Here is an 18388-nt window from a genome sequence, read left to right as displayed (position 1 = left end):
CATTATTATGGTTCTGTCTCAGACCTAATCTTCCCCATTACAGCACATTATGACAGCTGGGAAGTCTGTGGCCTGGTGGGTGATCTGTCTCAAGCTGCATTTTGAATTCCACTTTGGCACAAAGGTAGTTGCTCAGCATAATGCATCTGAAGTTATGCAAGTGCAATTAGCTTGGGGGTGTACATATTCTTCAGGAATATGGACACACCTGCGGCCTGTGTGTTCCAATAAAGGATAATGAGCAAGAGGTGAGGTATGTGTTATAACATGGTCATGCAGGTGTGCTCTCCGCAGTGTTGAAACATGTCTCAGCCACTGCACAGATATGTTCTCCATGTTAGGGATTGACATATGTGTGTCCGTATAGTGTTTCTGACATGTATCATTGTGTAGCGAGACCCACCGTTTATTGCTTGGCTGTCCCTGTAACAGCAGTGGATCCTCACTTGAACCATGCATGATGAAGGCACTATAGGGGGAGCATGAGCCCTAGGCAGTATCCAGATTCCCAGGGGTGACAGGTGCAGGCCCTGTCTGGCAAAGCATCATGGTCTGTCAACCATGTTATCCCAGGACGACAGATACTGGATACCCTTTGACATGCACCACTACACTAGACAATTGTGGAATACAATCCTTCTGTCCCTGTACTGCAGTATCATTCTGGCCAATGGCAGAATGCTACCCAGGCCTTGGGACATACCTGCATGGTTTACAAGACCTGACAGTTCCTACATGTGTTTCCATGTAGTCTAGGCTACTGCATCACAGGTCCAGCATAACAACATGGAATATGCCAGAGACATATGTATAGTTCAAAAGGTGGTCTGAGTGTATGAGTATGTGGCTAATCATGGCAGCCAGGCAGCTGACAGTATGTATGCTCTTGTATAGGTCGGTGTGTAACATAGTGCTAGAGTTTGCATTCACAAATGAGTACTGTTGGGCATGTTTCCATTCACGTGTTCAGAGGTGTGGCACAATTATGCAAACTATGTCATACAGTTTGTGTATTTCGGTGTCTGTCTCTTCCTGCTTAGGGGGTCACTTGTTTGGCCAGATACTTAGACTCGTCTGTGAATGTGTGTGATTTCTGGTAGTGTGTGTGGGTGTCCTTATTGTGTTCTAGTAAGGGTATGTGTTGGTTGTGTTGATGAGCTGCATGTGTTAATCTACACCTCATGACTGTAAAGTCCAATCATAGCTGTAGACTGGTCTGCCTTCCAGCTTACCCATGTAGCTGCATCCCAAACAATGTGTGGGGCATGGTGTTAGGTGGGTTTGGCAGTATACATGGCATAGAGATTACATTCCCCCAGGATGGCCACATACACAAAGCTGACATTAGTAAACACAAGTAGCTGCCTACTGGACATGCCTGTATGAGCATTCAGTACTACAAGTACCAAGTACTGTATTTAGTTTATGTATTGCCTATGAAGATGTTTTAGACAGTGATGATCACATGTAAATATTTGTGTTTTGGATGTGACAACATTGGCTATTATGGAAACATTGTAGCTACCTTTAGCAGCAATCCTCCTCTGAGGAGCACATCACATTCTGTTTGTTGATTACAGATGATGCAACTGTCTACAGGTCTGTTTCCTTCTCTGGTTATATACTCACATATCCACCAGGACCATGAGCTCTGTTGAGCACAGACACCCACTCTCCAAACAGAGTTATGTATCAATAGACTCTGGTGCCATTATCAACATGATCAGGATATAATCAGATAGTTTGAGCCATCACCTATGATGCGGCTATTACACATGTGCAGCTGTCTCCTACATCTTACGCTCCTACTGCAGATGTTACACTGGAGTTAAAGATGATATGCAACCTGTTTCATTACCAGTCCTGTGCACTACTTTACATACAGTATGTGCAGGCAGCTGTTAGGTTGGCAATGAGAGGTTGGGCTACACAAACCTGGTAGTTCAACCAGTGTGTCTGTTCTCTCAATATCCAATCTATGTAGGTGTGCACATAGCCATTTGGCCCAGCCCTGTAACAAGGGTCACTGTACATTTGCAAACATGTACACATGCACAGCTGTTATTGCTTGCAAACAATAGTAGAGAGGTGGATATTACATTTGTTATGTGCATGGATAGTTACCTGACTCTTCCAGTTATCTTTGCTATCATGCTGCTAAACTGTCAGATGAATACAAATGCTATGTATCCTGTCATTGAGTATTGTAATTGCCAATAGACATAACTACTGTTTTCATATCATAACAGAACTGTTATATAGAATAGAATACAGATCTGCCTAGAATACTGTACATTACACAGTTATTTGCACAGTATCCCACAATGCGCACCATATTTGCACAGTAAGCCCACCTTTAACATGTTCATCATACTTACACACCCATACATATGTCGACTGTTACAATATATCGACATATACTATCCCCTGTTATAGCACATACTTGTTGGACCAATCCTGACACTGACAGTGGCTGGAAGCGAATTGGTGGGTTCTAAGCCAATATCATCCCTTGTGGTGTATGCAGAGTTTGCCGTGTGACCTACAGCAGTACACACATAGAATACTACAAACATTACTACTGCTCAACAATACATTGCTACAAGATAGCTATTTCCACAATATGCATTGATTACACTGTGATTCTTACAGTACAGGTACTACATACACAGACATACTACATGTTATACATACCTTCTTAGTAATCAGAGGTGTTATTAACTAGTATAATAGTCATTTTTGGTTCATCTTTCAGTGTTTTGTACTGTCCTACAGGTAGATACAGATGGTTTGAATGTGTGACAAGGCAACCTTTTATAGTTACACATCAGTAACATGTGCTATCCCGATGACCAACTGGTGTTCCAAAGTAGCTAATTACATGCACATCAGCTGCGCTGCTACTGCTTTAACCAATACCATGGCTACAGTGGAGTATAATTGAGTACTCCACTTGGGTGTTGTCCCATTGCCTTACTTGTGAGGAAGACAGCGTGGAAGTTTTGTTTGGAATCTATTGCAACAGCTGTATGGAGACGAACAGTAATATATTGTGTGTAATGCCTAGAGGATTTGGTCTAAATGTGAGTACTGCTGATATTTTTCTGAACATGGCTATTTGTGCACGGTTTGTTTGTACCTAATACTTCTGCATATGCTTCAGTCTGGCCAGGTTGTTTGACCAGCTAAAGGCTGCATAGCTATGCATATAATGTTAGGGGATTTACAGTGTGCTTACCAGACATATTTAGTTTGGTGTTACTGTGTATCATACTATGCTGATAATCAGTACTCGGTAACAATTCCTGGTGTAAGAACCTTTCAACCCTCTGAAACGGGATTAGTTCATACAAACCCTGTAACATCAGCAGCTGTTCAATTGTATAACGGCAACTATTTCACATAGGGCCATGTTAGTGTGTCTGTGTATAGGTATGTTAAGGTTTCAGCAGATGTTGTACAGTAGTTGAATAATTGGTTATGGAATGACAGTATGTATCAATGTAATTATTTTGGTTGTGGGGTAGATGTTGGTGGGTGTACATAGCACATGCAGGTGTGTAAAAAACCCTTTTATACAAAGTCTATATGTGTGTGGGTGTTCTTTCCCTATGTGAACACCTATCCCTTAGTGGAATAATACTATGGTAATTGCAGGCTGATTCATTAAGGCAATATTAAATGCTTCCTGTATAGCATGCAGGTACTGTTAGTCCTTGAATCATTTTGGCAATACATCGAAATGTAATAAAGTTTTGCAAAATGAAAGCTGTCTGTGTAATTCTGTCATGGATATTTGCAATCATTGCAATTGTGTTGGTGACTGTGTTCATAGAACATATTTGTAATAGTGTATTGGCTTATACTCTTCATATGTTATGTTCATATTGTTTGGAGGGACAGAATGTGTGATTACTATGGTCCATGTTATACTCAGATATGACCACTTTGGATGCTGTCTGCGTATGTATGTGTGTGTGTGTGTGTGTGTGTGTGTATATATATATATATATATATATATATATATATATATATGTATATATATATATATATATATATATATATATATATATATATATATATATATATATAAAAGGTTGGACACTAAGGAGGGAGAAATGGACCTGTACCGATTGGCTAGACAGGGGGACCGAGCTAGAAAAGATGTGCAGCAGGTAAGGGTGATAAAGGATAATGAGAGAAACATACTCACAAGCGAGGAGATTGTGTTGAGCAGATGTAAAGAGTACTTTGAGGGGTCGATGAATGAAGAGAATGAGAGGGAGAGAAGGTTGAATGATGTGCGGATAGTGAATCATGAAGTGCAGTGGATTAGCAAGGAGGAAGTAAGGATAGCTATGAAGAGCATGAAGAATGGAAAGGCTGTTGGTCCAGATGAATAAATAATCCAGAAAATGCCAAAAGCAACAAAGTATTCCTCAAATTCAGAAGGAATGACACCGCAGGAGCAATAATACGTCCTTTATTAAGACCACAGCTCGCCAACAAAAATTGATAGCAGCATACAAAATATAAAACTTGTAGTAGAATTAAACGCTTTCATCCACCATGTGGACTTCTTCAGAATCAATTATTCAATTAATACACCACAATATATACGCATTTTGGCGCCAATTCAAAATAACATTTTGTAAAAAGACAAGTACTATACACATAGTCAAATATATAATAAGCTATTAAAAACCCTAATTAAAATCTACATTCTATACTTCCTACTATTTGTTTATTATGCTTAGTGTCTACAATATGAAATTTATTGCTACACTTCATTATTATGTGCATTTTATTTCATATAATTTTCATATGATTTTACCAGTGCCTAGGGTCTGATAATTGGGATCCATAACTTAAAAATAAGTAAGGAGTATACGTAATAAATATGTTCATAAATTCTAATAATTGAATATATATCTTTAATTTTTTTTTCTTATAAGTATATAATAATAAAATCCCTATAAACAAATAAAGCAATATGATTTAAAACTCTTCAAAAACCATGTAACATGCAACATGTTAAACATAGAAATACTAAAATTCATACATTCCTTAAATAAATAAAATAATTTAGAACCAATATTCCATACTAAAATGTAGCAGTATATGCATTAAAATAATATAATATGTACTGATAGTAATCTTCATCCATAATAATACCATTTTATAAAAACAGTTTTAATGTAATGTAATCATTACATCCTGGAAAATTTGATGCATCCGTTAATATTTGCCATTTAGCCTCTCTTTCCATTAACAATGCTTTCATGTTACCACCTCTCATATTCGTCGTAACCATCTCCAATATGGCAAATCTAAAATAATGTGTATTGTCTGTGTTGTATATATGCCTAAATAATGCATTAGTGTTGTCTCCCTTCTTTATGGCATATAGATGCTCATATATCCTTTTCTTAAACATACGTTCAGTTTTCCCTATGTAAAAACATGAACATGTACAGCATTTTGCCATATATGCTACATTCTTTGTATTACAATTGAATCTTTTAAACATTATCTTGGTTCTATTAATATTTTCCAAAACTAATCCATCCTCTTCATATATAATCAGACAGTATGTACATCTACCACGTTTATGCATGCCCCCTTGCTTTAAGGTTAACTCTTTCACTCTCTGAGGTCTCTCCAATATATGTTTTAAATTCAAACCCATTTTATAAACACATATTGGGGCGTTACTAACTATTTCCCTTATATCATGATCCATGTGAAAAATATTCCAATATTTATTCAATATATCCTTATATGTGTAATTTGAGGTGAGTATTCTAAAATATATGCTCTTTTCTAGTCCTTCCCTTCCTCCATGACTACCTCTTTCTTTAATGGTTTTCCCAATACAGGTGTATATTTCTTCCCCCATTCCTTTATAACATAATGTTTTACTTCCTTAATTAAACGAGGTGAGTATCCTCTGTTCATAAATAACATACTAATGAATTCAATTTCTTCCAACATATCTTTATAACCTGATGTCATTCGTGCCGCTCGAATGCACTGTCCCTTGAAAATGCTTTTTTTTTGTTTTAAAAGGGTGATTACTAGTGAATTCCAGATAGTTATTGGAAAAAGTATTTTTTCTGTATATACGTGATTCAAAGCCTTCCTTGTTACTGGAAATATAAGTATCCAGATATGACAGCCGTTTTTCATTAAAATTATATGTAAATTTCAAAAACTGACTAGTATTTTTAAGATACTGTATAAATTCATCAATCATCTCTACTTATCCATCCCACAAAATAAAAATGTCATCAAGAAATCTTGTATAAAATCTAATATGTTTAAAATACTGACTCTTGAAGACTTTTTCCATTTCCCAATCTAGCATCACTAAATTAGCATATATTGGGGCACATGCTGTTCCCATGGCAACACCTTGGGTTTGTCTATAAAACTCCCCTTCAAAAAATATATAGTTGTAATCTAATATGATGCTCATTAACTCCATAACAACAGAAGATTGTTCCCAGTCCAAGTTTGAAAATTGTTTAATACTGTCGTAAAAGCTGTCCATGCCCTGTTCTTTAGGGATACAGGAAAATAAGTCGATAACATCTATGGATATATATAGATCAAACCTTCCATCCATAGCTCAGGGGTTAAATTCCCTAAAAACATCCACAAATCCTTTATCAAATGGGGGATTTTACTATAAATATGTTTTAACCAGGTGTCAATAACTACACTTAAGGGGAATGTTTTAGAATGACTCCCTGCTATGATGGGTCTGAAAAGGGGGTCCAGGTAATTCTTATGCATTTTTGGCACTCCTATTATGGTAGCTAACAAAGGGTTTTCCACTTTCATATAGCTGTAAAGGTCCATATTAATTCTCCCTTCTAACAACATGTCTTCTAAGAACATATCTATTCTTCTGTATCCTATATTAATTTCATTCATGGATACCATAATATAGTTGCCTGAATCAACTAATATATTGCATATTTTATTAACATAATCTTCCTGGTTATAAATAACTATCCCTCCCCCCTAATCTGGTTTCATTATTCGTATGGATTGGTCAGATGTTATTCGTTGCAAAAGATATATCTCTTCCTTATTCAAATTGTTACCATGAGTTGTACCTTTTTTATTTTTATCTCTATTTTCCTTTCCCCATACATAATTTTTTAATGCATATAAATCACGAGTCACCAATTTCTCATATAATGTTACATGTGGGTTACCTGGAGGAATAAATTTACTTTTTTTCTTCATCTTATCAGTTTCCATCCTCTTTGGTGCATTGTTAAAATAAATGGCTAAATTCAATTTCCTAAGATATTTCTTTAACTCAATAATACTATCTACTATCCTAAAATTATTGCTAGGAACAAATTTCATACCTTTCGAAAAAAGTGTGAAAAATTCATTACTGATTACCATATCAGTATAGTTATAGATGTTAAAATATTTTTTCTCGTGTATAATACCATTAGTATTGGCTTCCCTTATATTGCTTATATTTCCTGCAATATCAATGGTTTGTGCTTCTTGATTTTCGCTGTTGTCACTAATTTTTTTTAAATATATATTCAATTATTAGAATTTATGAACATATTTATTACGTATACTCCTTACTTATTTTTAAGTTATGGATCCCAATTATCAGACCCTAGGCACTGGTAAAATCATATGAAAATTATATGAAATAAAATGCACAGCGCTTAATTCTACTACAAGTTTTATATTTTGTATGCTGCTATAATTTTTTGTTGGCGAGCTGTGGTCTTAATAAAGGATGTATTATTGCTCCTGCGGTGTCATTCCTTCTGAGTTTGAGGAATACTTTGTTGGTCCAGATGACATACCTGTGGAAGTATGGATGTGTTTAGGTGAAATGGCAGTGAAGTTTTTAGCTAGATTGTTTAATGAAATCTTGGAAAGTGAGAGGATGCCCGAGGAATGGAGAAAAAGTGTTTTGGTACCGATTTTTTAGAATAAGGGTGATGTGCAGAGCTGTAGTAACTACAGCGGGATTAAACTGATCAGTCACAGCATGAAGTTATGGGAAAGAGTAGTGAAAGCTAGGTTAAGAAGGGAAGTGATGATTAGTGATCAGCAGTATGGTTTCATGCCAGGAAAGAGCATTACAGATGTGATGTTTGCTCTGAGAGAGTTGATGGAGAAGTACAGGGAAGGTCAGAAGGAGTTGCATTGTGTCTTTGTAGATTTAGAGATAGCATATGACAGGGTGCCTAGAGAGGAGTTGTGGTATTGTATGAGGAAGTTGGGAGTGTCAGAGAAGTATGTAAGAGTGGTACAGGATATGTACGAGGGTAGTGTGACAGCTGTGAGGTCTGCTGTGGGAGTGACAGATGCATTTAAGGTGGAGGTGGGAGTACATCAAGGATCAGCTCTGAGCCCTTTATTATTTGCAATGGTGATGGACAGGTTGACAGACAAGATCAGACAGGAGTCTCCGTGGACTATGATGTTTGCAGATGACATTGTGATCTGTAGTGAGAGTAGGGAACAGGTGTAGGAGACCCTGGAGAGGTGGAGATATGCTCTAGTGAGAAGAGGAATGAAGGTCAGCAGGACTAAGACAGAATATATGTGTGTGAATGAGAGGGAGCATAGAGGAATGGTGAGGATGCAGGGAGTAGAGGTGGCGAAGGTGGATGAGTTTACGTACTTGGGATCAACAGTTCAGAGTAATGGTAAGTGTGGAAGAGAGGTGAAGAAGAGAGTACAGGCAGGATGGAGTGGGTGGAGAAGGGTGTCAGGAGTGATTTGTGATAGATGAGTACCAGTAAGAGTGAAAGGGAAGGTCTACAAGAAGGTAGTGAGACCAGCTATGTTATATGGGTTGGAGACAGTGGCATTGCCAAAGGCAGGAGTCGGAGCTTGACATGGCAGAGTTGAAGATGTTAAGATTTGCACTGGGTGTGACAAGGATGGACAGGATTTGGAATAAGTATATTAGAGGCTCCGCCCAGGTTGGAAGGTTTCGAGGCAAAGCCAGAGAGGCAAGATTACATTGGTTTGGACATGTGCTGAGGAGGGATGCAGAGTATATTGGGAAACAGATGCTAAGGATGAAGCTGCCAGGTCACAGGAAAATGGAGGCCTAAGATAAGGTTTATGGATATGGTGAGAGAGGACATGCAGGTGGTTGGTGTGACAGAGCAAGATGCAGAGGACAGGAAGAAATGGAAACAGTTGAGCTGCTGTGGCGACCCCTAACGGCAGCAGCCGGAAGAAGAAGAAGAAGAATATATATATATATATATATATATATATATATATATATATATATAAATATATATATATTATTGCATACGTTTATTTGTACCTCCATAGAATTGTAGATGTTTTTAATCTGTCTATATATCTACATGTATATGTAGACATGTATATATCAACATGTATCTCTCTCTCTCTCTCTCTCTATATATATATATATATATATATATATACATATATGAGCATACACCTTTAATTGGGTACATGGCGGGTTGTCCTATTTCAACACATTCCTCCCTTTTGTGTTTTAACCTGTCTGCATACACAATTGGGACAGGTACATCCCAGGTAGCTTAGTGTCAGGTTACTCTGAGGATGGAGTACATGGTTGCAGGTTCTACTCCTGGAAGGTGTTATTATTTTACCTCTCAGAGTAGGAACTGTTAGGTAAAGTGTGAATAACGCACATTTACACTGTTGTAAGCAGGTTTGCCCGTGGTCTGCGTGATGTTAAGCAAAGGTTAAATGTGTGAAGCGCTTCTCTGTTTACCGTGTTTCAGCACTGCTTACTGTCACGCAAACACGTGGAAACCTGGTTACAACTGCTTAAGAGTACTTTAATCCACCTGCATCCAACAGCCCTTATTTTGGCCCTCAAAATAACATAACAGCCACTGCAGGTCGTGAACCCTGGACCATGAACACCACAGTCACTGACCTTACCACTAAGGCATCTGAGATATGTACAAATGTTATGTTGTTTAGAATATACATTGTACTAAGACATTCCTCACTACTGAAAACAAATGTGACAGTCAATTGGTGTACATATGTCTGATTAATGTTAATGTTCATATGTTTGTGAAATTAAGTGTTGCAATGTGACATGACAGGGTGTATTATGAATGAGAAAAGTTCTTGCTTTGTGTCCTTTTTATATTGTCCCCATACTCCATGTATGCCCCTCCAGTTCACTAATTGCACATCCGACCCAGACCCTCCTTGATGCATAATTGCATCATTCCTCCCCCACCCCAATCTTCACATACACAAGAACCACCCCTTCTATGGTGAATTAGGTTAAATATAATTGTTATAATACCAGAGCTGCATGTGTTTTGTGTATACTCCAATTCCTTTGGAGTGCTTCTGTGTCACTATGTGTTCATAGATGTTTATATATATGGCTATTGATGTAACTGTATAATATATATATATATATATATATATATATATATATATATATATATATATATATATATAAATCTATGTGCAGACATCACTGATATAAATATATATATATATATATATATATATATATATATATATATATATATATATATATATATATATATATATATATATATATATATATAAAAATATACATATTTTGTATTAGTTTGCAACAGTAGTACATATGTAGACTGGAATGTGTTGGTTCACAAACTACTATACATTACAATGTACTGTACATATGTACACAAAGTGACTGCCCCATTTGTGATCATTACAGTGAAATGCATATGGTATAACGTGTAGTCTCAAAACCATGAAACATGTATATACCTCGGATGGCTTAGTGTAAGTCCCATGACTATAGTGTGCATGGTCCAGGGTTCGACACCTGTAATGATTTACAAATGTTTTTTACTGCAGAATAAGGCTCATTTAAGCAGTTGTAAGCATGTTTAAAAGTGTTTGTGTGACATTATAGCAGCGGTCAAACACAGTTAAACAAACTTTGTAACATATAACCTGTGCGCGCAGACACAGCCACATCTGCTAACTACTCCAGATATATACATGTCAGTGACGTAACATCTGACTATGTGCTGACATAACATTACATTCTCTGTTGACTGTACTCTCCAGCACACATGGGTTTATATGGGTGTTTTGAATGTTCATTATACAGATGATTACTACCTATATATACAAGCTGTGGTCAAGGTATACTTTTGCATATGATAAACATGCCTGCCTTTATCGGGATTGTAACCTCGAATGCTCAGATTCTATGTGGATGCTTTAACCATTACACTGTTGACATTAGCGTTGCTTCCGCCTATTTCCTATTTAGATGATTTCTATGTGTAAGCTAGGCTAAGTAAAGGGCAGAGGTCCCCAAACTCACTGAGCTTCACGTACTCTTGAAATAACAACATATAACAAATGTACTGTGAGAGAATACATTACATTCCTAACTACATTAGGCATAGCCCCTCACTGACACACTTCAATAGAAACCTTGTTGTGTGAATGAGTAACAGACTATACACCCCTGGGATCATGTGTCCCAGAACCATACAGCCAGGGGGTGGGGGAGCCTGTCCAGTTTGATAGCTGTGAGACCTGTTGTGGAATTGAATGCTGCTGAATTGTCACATTAACATGCCCTCTTTAGATCACTGAGTGCCCCTATCGCCCACCACAACCCCAGTTCTTCAACAGCTTCCAGCAACTCTGCCTGGAATTGCATCATTGGCTATGCTTGACAGAGGCTCAGTTACTTCATCAGTGGTATGGGGAAAGCCAACACACTGTAGCTATGCTTCTAATTGCCCTTGGGAAGATAGGTAGCAGGCTATCTGTGAACCTCTAACATGCAGGCCATCACAGCCTTAATATGTGAATAAACAGACCTTCAGATCACAATATGCAGTGGGAAATCACAATGTAGTCAGGAAACAGTTGAGTACAGCAAGAACATAAATAACACTGATACTTAGTCACTCCAAAAGCCTATCTTGGAAGCTAGAAAACTTGTATAAGTTTAAGGCTTTCTATTGCTTACCATTAGGTTGCCTACAGGAGAGATGAAAAACAAGCACAGATGGGGAACATGCATGCAATGATACCATACTGGCCTATGTGTCAGCCTTAGGCTTTGGAATACTGGCCAAGGCTATTGGCACCCCGATGGTGCCTTATTTAGGAGAGTCTTGAAGGTGAATACCAGCTCCATAAACAGCACAATAGCAGATTCAATGAGGATTATGCTACTTAACACCAGGATTTGTGATCACAACATGCATGCACTCACAGCACTCCTCAGGATGGACAACATCAACATCTGTGCAGTAACTGAAATCTGTCTTAAGGCTCCTGAGAGCACACCAGCACTACCAGATTACAACCCATACCACACATTTCAGCCACATAACATGGACTGACAGACATGGAGGGGCTATATCCATATTCATCAGGGATATCTACACCTCCAGGTTAGTGGGGCAACATGATACTTCTGTGATCATCCATGTGCAGCTAACATCAGCCACAACTGCAATGTAAACTGTGGCCTGCTACAGATCACCCTCCATGACCCAGGACTTCCACTCCACCTACCTGGAGACAGTGGAGAACATGACAGTCCTAACTCACACCCTGGCATTGGCTGATGTCAACTACCATACTATTAACTGGGAAATGTACTCCGGTACTCACTTCCAGGCCCAGTGCTTCCTGGAATTTATCACCTCATATGCCCTGTATCAGGTGGTAACCTCCCTAACATGGGGTGAAAACTACTAGAAGTCGTCATCACCAACATGGGCAACAGGTGCACCACAGCGGAGATTAACTAATCACTGGTTAGATTTGACCATGAACTATTCACTGTTTCCACACCCAAGCATCTCCCCACCCACAGATACCACAGTGTATACCTTTCCTACAGCTAAATTTACACTACTAGTGACAGGGGTGGGGGGTTTCACAGCCCCCACGCTAAGGAGAAACACTGCTCAGGATGCAGACAGATTTACAAATACAGTCTATAAGCACCTATACGGATATATGGATTGTGCCATCACTGGTAAACCAAGACTAACTCCTCCTAGACAAGGACACCGGTCTGTTGGACCGATGTAATAAACAGGCTATACTACAGAAGTAGGACAGTGTTCCAGACACACAGCAAATCCCACGAAGGGCAGATATCCATGACCACTATTAGTATGATACGTAGGTCCCTCATGACATCATCCAAGGCTAACATCAGTGGGAGAATATGCAAGGATTCGAAAGATAACCACAAAGCCTTCTTTGGCTATGTCAAGGATCTATGTGGTGACACACAGATTTGCACTGTGCCAGTGAAATATAGCACAAAATATGCTGATCCTACTGATATCACCAACATCCTTGCAGATGCATTCAGTGCATACTTCACCCCCTAAAGAGCCTACAGCACTACCCGAAATGTACAGTATCTCATCCATTAGAGACACACAGGTGGAAATGGCCCTCTCTAACAGCAGAACACAGCATCAATGGAGGCAGATGTTGACCCAGACTGCATCTTGCAAACTGTACAAGACAATCTGTCCCCCACCTAATTAAGCATTCCTACCTCAGCCTCTCCACAGGCTACATGCTCATACAATGGCGCGTGGCAATGGTTATTCCACTCCATCGAGGTGGAATCACAACTGATCATAGTAACTACCACCCCATAAGCTTGACTAGCCTGGTATGCACTAGTATGGTTCGCATCCTCATGGCACTCATTAACAATGACATTGGTAACCTCTGAACAAGTGACCCAACCCAGTCAGCTTGGTTGAGTGCAGTTCATGCCTACTGAACCTGTTTGATGTCTTACATACAGTCACCAAGATGTTAGATGATGGGGGAGGTGGTTCACACATACTACCTGGACCTCGCCAAGGCTTTTGACACCATGCCTCACTCAGGTATTATTGATAAACACACAAGCCTGTACATTCACCCATACATCACAGGTCGGGTTGCCAATGGGCTTACACACAGAACCCACATGGTACGACTAGCAGTCTTTAGGTCCAACTCTTGACCAGTCACTACTGGTGTCCCACAGAACTCAGTCCTGGGAGCCCTACTATTTGGCATACACATCTCAGAGCTACAGGCAAACACAGGTGAAATACAGCAGACCATGTTTGGCAATGACTGCGAACTAGAAGCCATGATTGATAGTCCAGCTGACACAGACATCCCTCAAGGGGCCTCACAGAGAACGTCACAGGGTGCCAACGACACAGCCTCCAGCCAAGTGCCACTAACTGCATGGTCATTCTATTGTGGAATTGACACCCACATATTAATACATAAGTGGCAGCCACTTTAATATAGACAAGGTAATGGGGTATCTGGGGACTAAGGTAGATAGTGATCTCCCCTTTGACAATCATATCTCCACAGTAGTTAGGACATCCTTCAATGTAGGCCATCTGATTACTAAAGGATTCCCATCTAGACATACTGGGGTTATAGTGCCCCTTTACTCATCACTCATCAGTCCCATCATAGGGTATAATAACCCATGTGGGATGTACCTCAGAAGACACTTCCAACAGCTGGGGGCTTCACAAATGTACCTCGCCAAGGGGAATACTGGCCTCCAACATATGGCCTATGCAGCCAGACTGAATAAACTCCTGCTTTACTCAGTGGCATCTCATTTACCCAGAGATGATCTCCACTGGCCAACACAGCCATGTCGAACTCAGGCTTGATGGATATGCTCCACCTATGGGAATCCATATTACAGTGAGCCACACACTGCTGTGAGCTGAACCTTGCCACAACAATAACTGGAAGATGCTGGAGGTACAGCTTCCTGTCACAGACACTCCCCATACTTTGGAACAACATCCCTAACTACATTATACAGAGCCCCTCACTAACACTCTGCAAGAGAAACCTTGAAGGGTGGATGGGGAACAGAAAATGCACCCCATGGATCCCGCCATTGGCTCTGCTCCACAGATGGACAGTTAATGAATCAATTGGGTGGCAAAAGCTGACACATTTTGGCTAGGCTTATGAATGGCCTCTGGCAGTTGGCCAAGTACCTACCTATGAATCTGTACATACAGTATCTGCATATGCTGATAGCTTAAGTTACTGTTCAGGTGTTGACTTACCTTGTGCCAATGGCTGTTGTGTGTGCAATAGTTGAGGGCTGCCTATGTTGGATGCACACAGTAGACTGCCTATACATGACAATTTACAGGTAGACTTGTGTGTGTGTGTGTGCCATCCATTTTTACTGTGTGTGCAGGTGGAGAATGGTGTCAGTCCCTAGGTGCCTACACTGTCAGTGTGTGTGCTATATGTTCCCTCTTTGCCAAGGCATGGGCATACTGGGCATGCCGCTGTCTGCCTACAGGGGCTGGCTCAGGTTGTTCATGGTCTGAGTAACTCTGTGCCTGTGAGGCCCTTGGCAATGGTGGTGGGCTGTGAGGGCATTCACCATTCTGTCCCTGCTGCAGCTGTTTCCACAGGACCATATTGTGTAGCATGGCACACACTATGAAGATGTAGGCACATGTGCCTGGAGAGTACTGAAAGGCTCCACCAGATATGTCCAAGCAATGGAACTGTGATTTCAGCATCCCAAACTCATGCTCTATGATGATTCTGGTTTGTGCATGTGCCTCATTATGGCATTCCTGCACGGGTGTGTTTGCATTTCTGATGGGAGTCATCATCCACGGTTCCAGTGCATAGCCAGCATCCATGTCCCCCCCTGGCAAATAACCGATACAGCTGTGAGGCATGTCAGATGTGGGAGTCATGATAGCTTCCAAGGCTGCCAGCACACACATCCATGATAATGCCCTGGGCATTGCACATGACCTGGTAGTTGATGGAGGGGTATCCCTTGTGGTTTATGTAGCACCTACCCTGCTCACCGGCTGATGACTTGATGTGTATGCGCGTGCAGTCTCTTGCACCCAGTACCTCTGGGTATTCTGCCACATGGTGAAAGAGATGCATATTGCTGGCCAACTCCTCCTGCTCATTGGCATGTGATAACATGGCATCCAGGAACTGGTGTAGTACCCTGGATGCTGATGCCTGTGAGATCCCCATGATATCCCCAGTTAGTCTTTGAAAGGTACCTGTAGCTAGTATTCTCAGGCTTACACATACCTTCGTATCCACTGAGATGGGTCCCCCTCTGTTTGTTCTGGCTCTGAGGTGTGGCCGGCACAGCTCCACAAGTTGCTGTAGGATGTCCCTGTCCACCCTGTAACACTCTACTATCTATAGATCATGTAGCCCCTAGTAGGTTACCCTGGGTCTGAACACTCTCCTCCTCCTCTGGTGCCTGAGGTGGTTGTGTGCATCATCCTCCACACCACCTTCAGTCTCCAACACATGCTGGTGGATCAAATCTATGGCAGCCCTTAACATGTAAATAATAAAAGTTCCCTGCCTGTATACACCACTGGTGCAGAGTGTATTGGAATACACAAATGTGTGTGAGGTGCTTTCACACTTTATAGTATTGTGCTATGGATGCTGCTGATGTAAATTGGTGTGTATGAGCTATTCCAGCTGCAGCATGTGTTAATTATGGGTTTTGCAATGAGTACTGCAAGTGTGGGGCCTTTACTGTGGAGATCTACTTGTCTTTCTTGATTAATCTGTTGCCCTTTAATTCACTTTTAGACTTGGATCCCCTCCCATTATCAGGCATGCATCCACCTGCCATCTTTCTTGTTTTGTGCTTTCCCTACCCAGTCATAGCAAAATGTGCCTTGTAGATGATATACTGCATATTGGCTTTGTTCTGCTTTGACACTTTGCTGTTTTCTTTGCAGTGCAGCCTCTCCTCTTCCCTGTTCTGCAGGTAGCTGTTTACAGCCTTGTTAGCTGTTGTCAATGGCCCACTGTAGTCTCCTAGGTGTTAATTAGTCATTTGTACTCCAATTTCACTGCTGCAGCATTTCCTTATTTCTTTCCTATATCCTTCCTGTTTCAGCTGCAGTGCACACCACGCATACATGTTTACTGGGTTTACACGCTTTTTCATCTCCGTTCACATGCATACTCGGTTATCTTGTGTACTCTCAGCTAAGCATAGCTATGGCCAATTCAACACACCCCTATCCTGCAGCTTTGCCTAGCTAGGGGCAGACCAGTTTAGCAATGCTCCAATGTGCTTACAGCAATGGCGACACACCCCTCTCTTGTTGTCATCTTTATCTCAAGGGCACATCTCGGTGTTATAACGCTATGCTGTGAGGTGCATCCTTACACCAGCGGGGAATCTGTGATTCACTATAACTCCTCTCATTTGCATTGCCTACTAATTCCTAGCTAATGCGCATAACACTGTCACTGCCCCTTAGCAACCTTTGTGCCATAAGTATGGTGTAGCATGCCTGCCATTGACTATTATGTGGAAATCATGACATGTGTTTCATTGTGGTTTTATTCTATATTTTTATATATTCCTTGCGATCCCCTTTGCGCACTGCTGCCCTGCAATTCCATGTCGCGATAGTGCAACTATATATATATTAAATGTTAATTTTATATTTTGTACATTTTTGTTATGCCAATGGCTATATATTTAGCCATTGGCATATATTAACAATATAATACATGTGTTTGGTTGGCTGTCATTGCTCCGATTTTATGTTTGCAAAAATGTAAACCGTTTTCTACGGTTTACATTTCTGCATGCTTACACTATGGCTGCACCACTTCCTGAATTGCTACATACCTTCATTTGCATGCTACACTGTTGCACATGGGGTAATTAGCATACAAGGCTTGGGAGTTGTGCGGGCATAGCGTAGTGCACATGGAAACAGCTTGTACCTGAATCGCTCGGTGGTCATCTTTGGTGTTAGAACGCTGACATTACGCCTGCACCTGGCGCAAGCTTCATGAATCCCGGGGATTGTCTTTCAAACATTTTATTTTATTTGTCAACACTTTGTTGACGGAGTTTGCACTTCTGAGTCACTTAACTCTTTCCAGAGGAGAGGCAAGGTGGTATTCAAAATGACTAGAGGAAAAATGGACAGGGCACTGGGGAGCTTTCCTACTCTTTTTTGACAAGGCACTGGGGAAGTCTTCTAGTCTTTTGATAAGTGCCATAAGATCTTTTACATCCTCCTGAGTTAGCCCCAACTCTGACAGATGGATGCTGTGGCTGTGATTAATGTGTCATTTACAGGATGGCACTCTCAGGAATGCAGTAATTTCATTATGCTGTTATGTAGTGTCAGCATTGAAAAAGATTAGTCCAGCTACCTGGTGTGAAAATAAAACACACCATCTTCAGATCTTTTAGGACCAAAGGCAAGTGAGCTACATGTTTAGCCACTGATAGTACAAGGTGTTAGTTCATTCTGGAACCAGCCAAGCTGCCTCA

The sequence above is a fragment of the Protopterus annectens genome, chromosome 11.part0, assembly GCF_019279795.1.
Source record: "Protopterus annectens isolate FY-2018-M chromosome 11.part0, PAN1.0, whole genome shotgun sequence".
NCBI lineage: Eukaryota > Metazoa > Chordata > Ceratodontiformes > Protopteridae > Protopterus > Protopterus annectens.
Note: the sequence above shows the minus strand (reverse complement) of the source record.